The following is a 13407-nucleotide window of genomic DNA, read 5'->3' as shown; positions in this document are numbered from 1 at the left end:
CTCATCCAAAAAGAAATTACAAGAGGCCCAATATTTCTAGGCACATATCCCACTTATGAAAAGCCTTAGACTTCAGGAAAATATATAGCAAATTGTGCAGTATTTCCAAATCCTACATATTCTTGCCTAATCCAGATCTAAGATATTTACAGTCCAATAAAACAGTGATTATATGACAATGTTACATTATTTCTGAGTGCAGTATTATGGCAGTTTATAGAATGCAGCTGTGTACATGATGCAGGGCAGTAAACGATATTATCACATTTCTAGAATACTGATTCTCCTGCACTGGCAAGTGTTGGAATGCAGTTTACATTCATGGGAGGGTAAATGAGTATCTGTGTGTTTCACCAGTTAAAGTTCAGATATGCGGTAGGGCTTTCCTGATATTAAACATATGTGGCATAACAACCAGGCCCAATTGAACGCACAACATAAGAGACACCAACACCTTAGAGCAGTGGTTCCCAAACTTGTTTTACCCGCTGCTCCCTTGACCTATTGCCCACTGGCCGTGGCTCACCATTAGGCGAATTTTTTTGGTGATCGGGGGGGGTATGCCCAACCTTGGGAGTACTCCAATTTTTCTACCTTAAAGTTATTGGGTGGAAGCTGATAGAATATATCCACCCCATGCCAATTCATATAGACCCTGCATGTCTACCTTAGTGGTTATCACCTCAAAGGGAACCCCATCCAGATGAATGACCCTGAGCATATGTGAGTAGGTAGTGGCATGGACTTTCGTTCACTAAAGGCGTTATAAGTGCTCACCCTCCATCCAAATAAGGTGAGTTTCCTGGCATATAGCGATTTACACACCACTCCTTTAATGATACATATCGAGTTTGTGTTGTTTGGTTGCCATCCCCATCCCACAGATATTCCATGTCATACATTTCATGATATGTGGTGTGCCAGCCATGTGAGATGATAATGGTGGAAACAGCCAGTCCCACACCCTGATCTCCACAGACCTCCTTCCTATTCACCTAATTCCCAAGACAGTAAACTGTAAAGTGTCTCCGCATCCCAAACCCAGTGCAGCCCAGCAACAGCTGGCCATCCGAACTGGATCATGTGAAGGTGAAGTCGCACATTGCTCTGCTACTCCACTCTTTGGAAACAAACATTATAAGGTAGGCACAGGAGATCAACCATATTTACCCACTCCTGTCCATTACAGCCCAATTATAAATCAGAATGCCAAAATTCATAAAAAAATCCCCCCCCCGTAGAGCAGGTCACTCTGATATAGTAGTCCCAGTAGTACCCACACCAGTACTTCCTCAGGTATACATTACCAGGAGGCCCTCAGTTCTTATACATTGCCGGGAGACCCCCACTTCAGGGTAGGGGCACCCTTCTTAGGAAGCCATGTAGTCCAGTTGTGCACTCGCTAGCAGTGGGGCGAGAAATGTTCACAGTCGAGTCACCCACCACCCCTGTCTGCATCTTATATCTTTTATGGCATAAACTCTCTCTCCTAAGAGCTCATCAGGAGTCTGGATGACTATGTTTGGTGCTCAGTCAATGTCAAAAGTTAGCTCACCAGAGTCAGTGTCCCTTGGATGGTGCCTGGAGGTAGTTCTGTCCTCTGAGTCGGACTGCCTGGTCACCATGATCTCTGCCATTGCCAGCAGAATCACTGCCCGGTCTCTTTCTGCCTGTAATTGAGTTGGTTTTCCAAAGAATGCCTCACAGTGCTTCCCATTGGGAACACCGCCCAGGCCTGAACTGCGGCAGTACAGCCGCTGGCCCCTACTGTGGCCCTCCCACTTGATATGTTTCCATACATGTCCAAGCCTCTTCTGGGTCTATACAGAAGTGTGTGTTGCCATCTACCATTATCTACATCTTTGTGGGGAACTAAAGAGAGTACAAGAGAACTTCCTCCCGTAATGCCCTTTTGACCTCTAAGAAGGCTTGCTTGGTTTGTACCAAATAGGAGAGCATGGACCCCCTTCCCTTACCAACCTTGAATGGTGCCCCATCTTGTGCATGTGGTAACAGTGTTCCCCTGTCCTTTTAATGCAATAGTTTTGCCACAAATGGGCAAGGCAGGCCTCCCGGGCTGGCGACCATGCTGGGACCCTGTGCGCCTATTCCACCACCATGAAAATCATGGCAGAGATTAAACAAAAGGGGCTCTACAGGGCCCATTTTTGTGCCTCATGCCCGATGGATGCACACAGTGGGGCACAACATGTTCTCACCTGTGTGCATGCACACCAGTTCCTGCACGGAATGGACTTTTCAGTATGTTTCAGTCCATTACATGCAGAAACAGTTTTTGGCATTTGCCATTGCGGTGCCAATTTTCAGGGCACTGCTGTGGAAACCTCAATAACAAAACCTGCCAGACATAAGGAAACTCATAATCTTCCAGGCGATTGGACCATGGCTTTGGTGGTGCAGTGACGGGGTGGACCTGGCACCACATAGTCAAAGTCGTAATATTGCCCTTCTTGAGCATACTACCCCCCTCTCTTCATATTAGGGGCATGGCCCGCACGTGTGTGACTCAAATGTGCTTTATTATTACGCCTATGTGGCGACGCAGATATCTGTGTAATATAAACAAAGGCAGGCAGATTACAATCTCGGCCTAAGGCAAGGATACCATTTCCGATATATACCCTTATGTTTATTAGCATACACAGAGAAGACACTTCTGCTGCCTTCCAGGGGTAACTGTATGCCGAAGCTTTCACCTAGCAGCTGACCAACATCTTTGTGAGGGGTCTCCTGTTTGTGACCATGATGTGGTCTTGCACTCTTATCCATCAGGTAATGGGGTTAGATCATCCAGAAGGGGTTCTTCTTGGAAAAACATACACCTGCACCCTAGACACGTAGGTTAGGGTTTCTATTGTAGGAGTTTGCTATATAGTTGTATTATTATATATGTATGCATATATAAGTTGTGCCAAAAAAATGGTTGAGCTATTCACTTTGTTGGCATTCAGTATAACTACTGCTTCTGTCTATTAATCATTGCAGCCCACATTTTCTATGCAAGAATCATTTTGGTTCAATAAATATTGAACACGCACCTCTGTGTGTTCTATGTATAGTCCTCTTAGTTTAAGAGATCACAAACGAGTTTGAAGACTGTCACCACCACTCTTGAGGGAACAGAGTTGTCATGTTCAGTGGTTGCCAGAACTGTTTGCTTCATGTTTAGGTTTGGAGGGGAGCTAGCAAAAGCAGTGTGAGCTAGCAAGGTACCCTCAAATGCTTAGTTTCTACTAATTGGTGGCGACAACACAACACTCTCATAATCTAGAATTAGGAATTTCTTAATGCACTTTTAAGCTGTAATTTCCGAACACAGAGGAGTAGCTTTTTCAAGTTTCATATGTTTGGAATAGTAATGATAAATCCTCCTTTCTGGTGAAATTGAATTAAACATTTAGCATTCCGTCTAGACAGTCACAACACGAGGAAAGATAGGTGTGACTGAGTACCTATCTACAAACATCTACATTCTGATGGCCTTGCCTAGGCAGGATGGAAAGGAGGGGCTAGCACTTCACTTGAACAGACAGTGTCCTGTCCGCACACAAAGGACTGATTAACCTCCACAAATAAGTGCTGTGTCTCTGACCCCAAAAGTCAAACACTATTGGAATGGTAACTGAAGCACTGTCAGAAGAACTGCTGTGCTGCTGAAAGGACTCAATTGGACTGCTGATCTGGCAGGCCTGCTTTTCTGTTTGTTTCCCTGCTGCTCTGTGACTCTGCTTAGGGAGATCTGTACTCTGCCTTCTTCCCAGTGATCTCCAAGGGCTTGTTAGCTTACCTCCTGTTGCTTGAGACTCAGGAAAGTAGGATTGCTTGAGACTCAGGAAAGTAGGAAATGCCTTTATTTCATGATGAACACAAATGTTTACAATATAAGATAGTACTGTAATTCACAAATATAAAAACCCTGGTACGTAAGATCAATAAAGTACAATTAAAATAGACTGAGTAAGTCAAGTATTAAAATGCAGAACTTGAATCTTATGTGCATAATAGTTACTTTGGTGCACTTGTTTTCCGGCTAAGCGGGGGATCGGCCGTGCCAGTCTGGCGTAGTCATTTGTCAGTCGATTCCAGCCCCTGCGGGCTCAGGGTGAGAATAGGTGCTATGATCACGCCTCATAGGTGCTGCTGTGTAATACTGATGTATTTGCTGAATTTGGCCAGTTTCATCGACTCTGTGATGGTGAACACCAAATTTGCAGCCTCAATGAACGTTTGAGCCTTTTGGGTGATAAAGAGTTGTTTTGGCAGTCTACGGCATGGTGTCAGATGTGTGGGACAGTAGCAAAGCAGGTGGTTAAAAGACTCATATTTATAATAGAAAAGTCAGCAGTTTTCAATTTTTGTAAAGGATTGCCATCTCGGGTTCACTTCCTTTGTTTGCAGGCTCATTAGCTAGTCCAACAGGATTTGTTTTAGGCAGGTTGTTTAACATAGTTTGGCCAATATGAAGGGTGTCGATTGAGCATTGTAAATATTGCGACCAAGTGTTCCCGCTTTAAGTGAAGATGTGCTGGAGGGCTGCTTTCATTGTACTGGCAGGCGCCTTGATTATTTTGTGGTAACAAACTACGAAGGACACGCTACTCTCCCACATTTGGGCAAACAGTCCAAATTCCAGCCTTTTGAGGCAGCTCTAAAGGTACTATAAAAGACTAAAAACTCTTTTGTAAGCCTTAACTTGGTATGTGTCTAAGATTTGAAATAACTGACCCTTCTAGGCTTCCTGACCATAAGTAATCATTGGCAGCAAAGTGGCGGCCAGTACTCTTCTTATTGGGCCAGTGGACAGGCTTTTCAAAGAGTCGTTCAGTTTGTACATACTGATTATAGTTGCATCAGCTTTTGTCGTGGCATGTCTCAGTTGCGTTTTATGCCCACCGTTGGTGATGAGCCAGACCCCCAGAAAATTATGAGTCGACATTTTCGCTTTGTGGCACACCCAGACTCCAACTTGTAGTTTGTTTTTGCCTGGGTGTCCGAAAAATGAGAATTTTCATCTTGGAACCATTTGCTGCCATTTTGTTACCTGAATTAAAGTTTTGCTGTGCATTCACAGCTCTCTGTAGACCGATGATTCTCGAGTGGTCCAAGAGAACAATATTATCAAAGTATTGCAGTATCACAGTCTTGGTCCTTCCGATTTTTGGGGGAATAAGGTTAGCATTTTTCTATGCAGCGCCCATGTCAGCGGTGAAGAGGTTAAATGGGAAATAGCCTACACAACGAGGTTTTTACCTTGTTGTGGCTTTACCACGCATTGTTTAGCCTGCATATTTTTACAGTGAATATGCATTTACATTGACTGCCAATACCACGCATTAAATGTAAGTTGGGGTGCGTTGGGGGATCTCCCCCACAAATACATTATTTTTAAATATAAAAACAATGTATGGTATTGGCATGGGTTCTAAATGCATATTCGCAGTAAAAACATGCAGGCTAAAAAATGTGTGTCAAAGGCATGCAAAGTAATTGCCAGCGTTGTACTGTGATACAACCGGTTAAATAGCAGGGGCATGTGTAGAAAGCTTTGCTGGAGATTGTTGTCCATTATTGATTTTTCTAGAGACAAACGTGGGTGTTAACTTGACTCCGACCCAGGTGGAGGTGTATAGAAATATTATAGGTTGAAGCAGGGTGTTCGGGATACCCCATCCTTTGAGCTTTTTCCATAGACTGTTTCTGTCTACCCAGTCAAAGGCAGCTGAATAATCCACAAAGAAGGCAAAGAGTGGGAGTTGCTACTTACTCTTTGCCCTTTAAGATAGTTAAGAAAGGACCACAATGTTATTTTGTGTAGAAGAATGTTCCCCAAAACATATGTGTCTGAATGGGATTATATATTTAGCTTCTGCCCAGCACTCACGTTCTTTCAGTAGGGTAGACAAATAGGCCTTAGCTTCAATGTCCAGGAGGGAGATACGATGGTAGTTGGACGGGCCAACCATTTCATCCTTCTTGTCAATAAGATTCAGGATAGAACTCCTGCAGTTCTCTGGAACTTGCGTGGTGAATTGTCAGGTTTGGTAAAGGGGGAACGGTTTCGCAGACCAAAAGCAAAATTGCCTTTGAAGACTGCGGCAGGAACGTCATTTTGGCCAGGTGCCCGAGTCGCTCTCGTCTTCTCCACAATTCTGGAGACATCCATCCTAAAAACAGTGACTTCTGATGCTGGATGTCAGGGCAGTCATTTGGAGGCTCTAAATCCTCATCTGGTGTGTTACCAGCTATAACTTTTGCACATGCGCAATCCACTAGGATTCAGAGATGGCATCACCTCTTGTTGTTGATGGGCTTGCTTTGCTCCTAAGATATCTCCACAAGTCAGCCTAGCCCTATTTTTAAATCAGCGAGTATACATGCAGCCATTCTCTTTCTCTTTTTATCTGTTCATGACTAGCATACCAGGCCAACTATTTATGCTGTTTATTGAGGATTTCTAATCTTCCTTCCAATTCTGTTTTCACTGAAACTCTGATTTCCCTTTGACAAGTTTTTTGGAGCCTACGTAACCTCAATTTGGTAGCGGTAATGTGAGGTTTGATTACTTTCCACTAAGCTTTGGCAGAGTCAGTTTGAGAACGTGAATTGTTACCAAACACACACTGTAATTCATTTACAGTGGGTCCCAGTTAGCCAGGAAAGTTCCAACACTAAGGGCCAGATGTAGTAGCCAAACACCGGTCGGTAACGGCCAAAAATACCGAATTTCGGCCGTTACCGACCGGTATTGGGCTATTGAGATGTAGGAGCCCAAAAAAGACCGGTTCGGAAAATTTGAGTCGGTAATTTACCGAATCGGACGATACCGAATCGGAATTTACTGAATCGGTATTTTCCGAATCGATATTTACCGATTCGGTATTTACCGAATCTGTAAATAAGAAATGTTAAAAAATGACTATCGAGATGTAGGTAACTTATAAAATACCGATTTACATGAAATTCGGTATTTAAGAGTTGGTAATTAACATGGATTGAAAGCAGGTGGTAACCAGGTGCAGGCTATGAAAAAGTCCCCAAAATGCAACAGTGTGACCAGAATGGCGGCATTCTACGTGATAGCAAGGCGGCTACGGCTACAGACAGCAGGAGAGAGGGTCCGGAGACGGGAGGAGCAAGTCTACAGACAGCGGATAATGCTCTTCCAACTCACTGAGGCAGAGATCTTGCAAAGGTAGAGGCTAGACCCCCAAACCATCCTGGACTTGATCAGGGACCTGCACCCACTCCTGGAGCACCCAACACCAAGGGCGCACGCCATCCCACCCCATGTGCAGGTGCTCTGCAGCCTACACCTCCTAGCTTCTGGGAGTTACCAGGGGGTGATTGCTGCGGTAGGTGGGGTGTCCCAGAGCTGCCTGTCCTGTTTCTTCCGCAAGTTTCTACAGGCCATGATGCAGAGAATGCATCATTATATCAGCTTCCCTTACACACATGTGGAATTGCTAAAGACCAAGACTGACTTTTATCAACTGGCACACTTCCCACACGTCATCGGCTGTATTGTTGGCACCCACATCCCAATCTGCCCACCTGCTGCCGCAGAGTACATTTACCGCAACAGGAAGTCAACACACTCCATCAATGTGCAGGTAATCTGTGATGCCAACAACATCATCACAGACATTGTGGCCAAATTCCCGGGAAACACACCCGACTCCTACATCTTTCAGCACAGTGGGATATACACACGCCTGACAGCGGGGGAATTCAGAGAAGGATACCTGCTAGGTAAAACACTGTGACCAACCCTGATAGAAATTGCAGATGTATGTGTTGTTGAGCATGTGAGTAAAGGCCCTATTATGTTCCAATAGGTGACAGCGCATATGCCGTCCGCTCGCTTATCCTGACACCCTACCTGAACCCATCAACGCAAAACCAGAGACGATACAACGTGGCACACAAATCGACTAGGAACGTTGTTTAGCGCACCTTTGGGCTCCTAAAAAGCAGGTTCCGCTGCCTCCACAAAAGCAGAGGCGCACGGCAGTACTCACCACTCATCTACTGTAAGATCATTGCAACTTGCGCAATATTGCACAACCTTGCTACAAAGAAGGGCACAGAGGTGGAATTGTGCGAATACCAGGACCATGATGATGAACATACACTGCCGGACCCCAACACGCTTTATTCCGGTCAAGGGAAGACATGGCTTGGCAGTTCGGGCTGGACTGCTCCCATGAGGCACTGGGTCAAGGCTGATTTGAATATGGCCATGTCTGAACTGGGGTGATGTGGTGAGCAAAAAAACTATGGATTTAAGGCTCAGATCTCTTTACAGGGGTGAATGTATGACATTGTTCTTCATTCTGTCTATCAACTGTTGTTTTTGTATTCAAAGATATTGCCATGGTTGCCTCAGTCACTTATCATGACATGCTTCATCATTGGCATCTATCCACACCCAGGTAGGGTGATGCCACAGGGCGAACCATTCAGCAGTGGTCGGATAAGCAGGAACCCGCAGGTTTATGGGCGGTGCCAGTACTTTGACACAATTGTGACTTAAGGTTGGCACCAGGCTCCAGACACACATAGTGCTAAATATCCCATAATTATGATATGATCCACAGATGTATTATAATTATAGGTGAGGGATATAGGCCTCATAAAAACACACACAGAATGATTGTGTAGTCGTTCATGTCGGGATACGACTTCAGCCCTGAGGAAGGCTTAAGATCCATTTTGGATTTTTTGTGAGGGCTGAAACATGTTGCCATTCATTTAAATCAATGTTATTTGAGTCATTATTCTCAACTATAACTTTCTTGCTCTCATATTTTTAACCATACCACCAGTATCCTACTAATAAAAGATTTGCTCTGGGATATACTCTGAGGTATTTTTGACTCACTATCTGCCACTCTAATCTGGATTGCTACATTTTCCGGTTTCACTTTATCTAAGAACTCCTAGAGACTTTTTTCTGGTTCAGTCTGCCTGATGGTATCGCTTCCACTAAAAACCAACAAACAGCCTCTTCAATTATCAATCCCACTTATTGTTGTTTCACCTAACCTTACTATGTAGGTGTACCTTCACTGAGGAATTGTTCTGGCTACTAGCAAGTTCCAATGTTTTGGACGAGCACACTTTATGTGCTAAAATTTACAGGATGGCTTCCAACACCTCCGAGGTGTCCGGCTTCATCATCAGCCATCCCATGTTCACCAAAGAATCTTCTAATGCGAACGAGCACGTATTAGGGCTGTAGTTCAAATATTAGTAGGAAACTAAGGTGAAGATCCCTGCCACCTGCCAGTCATTACTTCCATTTTTATTCGTTGGCGGTGTAAGGATAATTTAAAAACACAAATTATAGTACAGTAGTAGCCTTGCTGTGGTGCTCATTGTCTACTCAGTTGACATGTTTCAGCCCTCTCGCGGCCCCACACTTTCTTCAGGACCATACTGAACCCAATATGCCACTATAGTACTTCCTACACACTGCATACAAATGTCATGCATACAATACATGATTGACACCTTGACCAAACCGGGTTTCTTCAGTATCTGTAGGAACCTTATCTACAGAATATGAAGAGTATAAATAATGCAATGAACATATAAACGTGTGTAGGCATTTAAGGCTGACAGTTCTTCGTGAGTAGCCAGAAATAGTTTATGCAACTCATTAGTGTTTTGATGGTCCTTCCATACCAATTTGTAATCGCACACTTACTTATGTCATATGAATTACATGCATTTAAAAACACCCATGTATACACAGGTTCACCTTCCAAAATTACCAAAATCGCTTTATTATTGCCCATGCACAAGGCCCATGGCTGTGCATCTATGCTGTTTGTTCTCAATAAAAATTTGTAAACTTAATGTTTAGGTATTATAACTCATGGGGGAGCAGGGGAGGGAGTCCTGTAGTCACACCCTAAATCAGTATATTAATGACAGTCGTGTAAGATGGTTACTTGTTTAGGGGTCTTGGAAGAGAACGCTAAGCGGTTAGAGGGTAGGAGGAGCCGCGCACATGCTGCATGTCCTATTTACTTCGTCAAGGTACTCACTTTCTGGATACCTAGCATGGATCCCTATTCTCCTCCCAACTGTGCCATCTCTCTTTGTGTGGCGCACTATGATAACTGGTTGACACGCGGGTGGCATCGTCATCGGCCCGTGACGGGTAGAGAATCATGGGAATTGTAGTCTCCATCTTCCCAGTTGTACGCAGTAAGCTGGATAAGCACTTATCCTCTGAAAAAATGAGTTTAAGAAGATAAAAATGTATTGCAAAATATAAGGATGGCTATCAAAGGTTTGCATGCGAGAAATTATTTTCAATAATCTCCATGCTATTGTTCCATTATTATACGTATGTCTTCCCACATCTATGTACAATCCCTTTCATTTGCTAATATGTATGTCAAAAGGATGATGTTACAAGATATACCGAGTTATAAGTGCAACCACGTAATATCGTCATTCAGACCATCAATGTGATAGATCCATCTTTGCTCTCTTTCAAAGAGTCTCTTGCTAATATCACTTTCTGGTCTATGTTTGAGTGCCTCTAAAATGACCCATTGTATTTTAGTTTCTGTGTGAATCAGTCTGAGTTGTCTCTGCGGGGGCTGGGACTGTGATTGGCCCTGCTAGGGTTTTTATAGATGCTGAGCCATTCTTTTTTACCACTGCACTTAAGCGATCATTTAGAACCTGATAGGAACGGTTTATAAGATCTAATCAATTCCCTTAGTATTAGTCAGGCCCTATATCTGGTAGTAGGTATGATGGCAAACATCCAATTGCACCCCCTGGAGTTTTCAGGCACTTGGTTTGGGATTTCTTCTTTGGAATTCTTTGAATTTCGGCTAGATCTTTAGGACTGACGCATAGGTCCCTACCCAGTTTTAGGAATCCTGCTAGGCACAGCTGGGCAGGGAGGTCAGAGGATTGTGAAGGGCACAGGGGGGGCAGGAGGATTGAGTGGGGGAGCTCACACAGTAGTGCAAGCCACATAGGGAATTCCTGCTTGCCAGTTTCAACCCCACTCTGGCTTTACCCTAGTTCCTTGGGACTAGCACCACCTGCACACTCACTTCCACTCATCCCTACACTGCCCCCTGACAAAGCTGCACCAGCTTGTCCTACCGCACAGGGGACCCGGGAGCTTCTTGCCCAAAAACCAATGCTCAAGGATATGACACCACTTGTCCTCACCAAGCCTGCATGGCTGTTTGAAGGTATTGGAGGCTGTTTGGGGGTGCTTTGCAAATGCTGAGGAGGTCTAGCACTCTGCTGCAACACCACACAACCACCTACTGGCTCCTCGGCATTGAAGGGAGGCAAGGACGCCTGCAGTAGGAACACCAGGGTGGCCCACCACCAGCCCACCGAGATTGTTGGATTGCCTTGCTGCAGTGCTCACCCTGAGAAAGGTCCAGGGCTTGTAATCCGGGGCCGTGGTCTGGGAACAATCATATTGAAAGTGTAGAAATTAGTGGGTGTGATGGCTCCATGGCTCCTGCGCTGTCACATGAGCTCCAAGCTCTCTGAGCCATGTGCTGTGTGATGTGAGTGCTGATTTCCATTTCAGTGTCAGAGTGAGACTCAGGTATATCAAAATCTATACCCCTGCTCCTGTGTTTGGCTCACTGGAAATGGCCCAGATACTTGCAATACAGATTTCAATGGATCTAATTGTAACCGAACCTGCGCAAGAGTACAATCAGGGCACCACATCGGAACCAGCTGCTAGCATCCAGAGATCGCACATCGGGTACTGTATCGCCGCTGCTAAGGCTTGGTCAGATTGACGTATCATCTTGACTGTGTGGCAGAGTCCAGCACGACCTAAAGAAACCCTTAAAGTGCAACTTGCTTTACTGAATTTATTCTTTTAAAATTCAATATCCCAAACTCTATAATTGGATTTTTGCTGTTTTAGTCTCGTTTTGATTATAATATATTAATCTGTTATTATAAACTTGTCTGGAGTCTTTTTGTGCTGTATTCATTTTGTTACTGTGTGTGTTTTGCACAATCACTTTACACATTGCCTCTGTAGATAAGCCTGATTGCTCTGTGCCAAGATATCAGAGGGTAAGAACAAGTTATCTTTTAGTGTGTGTTTAGCTTACCCTGCCTAGAGTGGCGATTCCTGCCTGGCTTGTGGCATACCTCAGCCAACCAGGAATCCCAGTTCTAACAGTGAGCAAATTCTGTCTCCTCCTTTTTGTTGAGGGACAGGAAATGGTATGGTTTTATTGTTGTGATGGATACGAGAGGTCTATAAACTAGTAAGATGATTCCATGATTTAAATGCTAGCCACTGATATCTGCTGGGATAGACATGTTAAAATCTTGCCCAAGTCAATTCGTCTTTGTATGGAAACTGTGTCCCATTAGTGAAGGACGATATAAAAAACACATTGCGATAGATTCCATCTAGTTCATGGTATTAAGCATGCCCCTGAGTTTAAGTTTAAAATATACTGTCATCAGAATATACAAAATCTGAGGGGAAATTGGTGCAAAATACAGTAACACATAAAATAGTATTGTAACACGTATGTAGACTGCAGAAGGATAAGTTCCTTCAGTTTTAGTTTGAAAGGGGACCCATTTGATCATTCAAAAAAAGACTTATCTCTTCTGCTCATAGGAATTAGGGGGCATATTACCAACAACTAGCGAAAATTATCACTAAATAGGCTTAGCGACAATTTTTCTATCGCCAAGCATCGCCGGATTTTATCGCTGAGATAACGTGCTATTAGGAACGTTTATCTCAAAAGTGATAAAATACCTGGCGATAGATGCGAAATGCGTGAATATCGCTGAGAATACAGCGATATTCACGCATTAGCGTCGAAATGCTCTTAGCCATGTTATCCACCTCCCATTGGATAACATGGCTAAGAACTGGTCTGGGCAGGTGTTAGTATTTGGAGATATTCCCGCTTAGCGCGAATATTTCCATTGCTACGCCTGCCTTGCTAATGGCTAATGGTGATAGCGATGTTAGCGACTGCTTTCAGTCGCTAACAGGTTCGGTACGCCCACTTTGCATGTCATTAGCGATAAAAATCTCTGACATACAAAGCGGGCCCCAAACCGCTCGCCTACAAGCTGTCACTAACTGCTGTTAGTGACAGCTTGCTAATAGGGCGATAGAATTTTCGCCGCTTAGCGGCCGAAAACGGCTGCTAAAGCGGCGAAAATTGCCTATCGCCCCCCTTGATAATATGCCCCAAGGATTCCAGTGATGTGTTTGGCACCTGCCTCAAATAAGGCATAAAAATTGATTTTGTTTGGATAGGATCCACTGCTTTAAAGATTTCTTCAACATCTGAAAGCTTGCACCACACATCATAACTCTGAAGTGGCGCTGATATCTGG

This window comes from Lissotriton helveticus, chromosome 10 (genome assembly GCF_964261635.1).
Source record: "Lissotriton helveticus chromosome 10, aLisHel1.1, whole genome shotgun sequence".
Lineage (NCBI taxonomy): Eukaryota > Metazoa > Chordata > Amphibia > Caudata > Salamandridae > Lissotriton > Lissotriton helveticus.
This window is presented reverse-complemented; position numbering follows the sequence as displayed.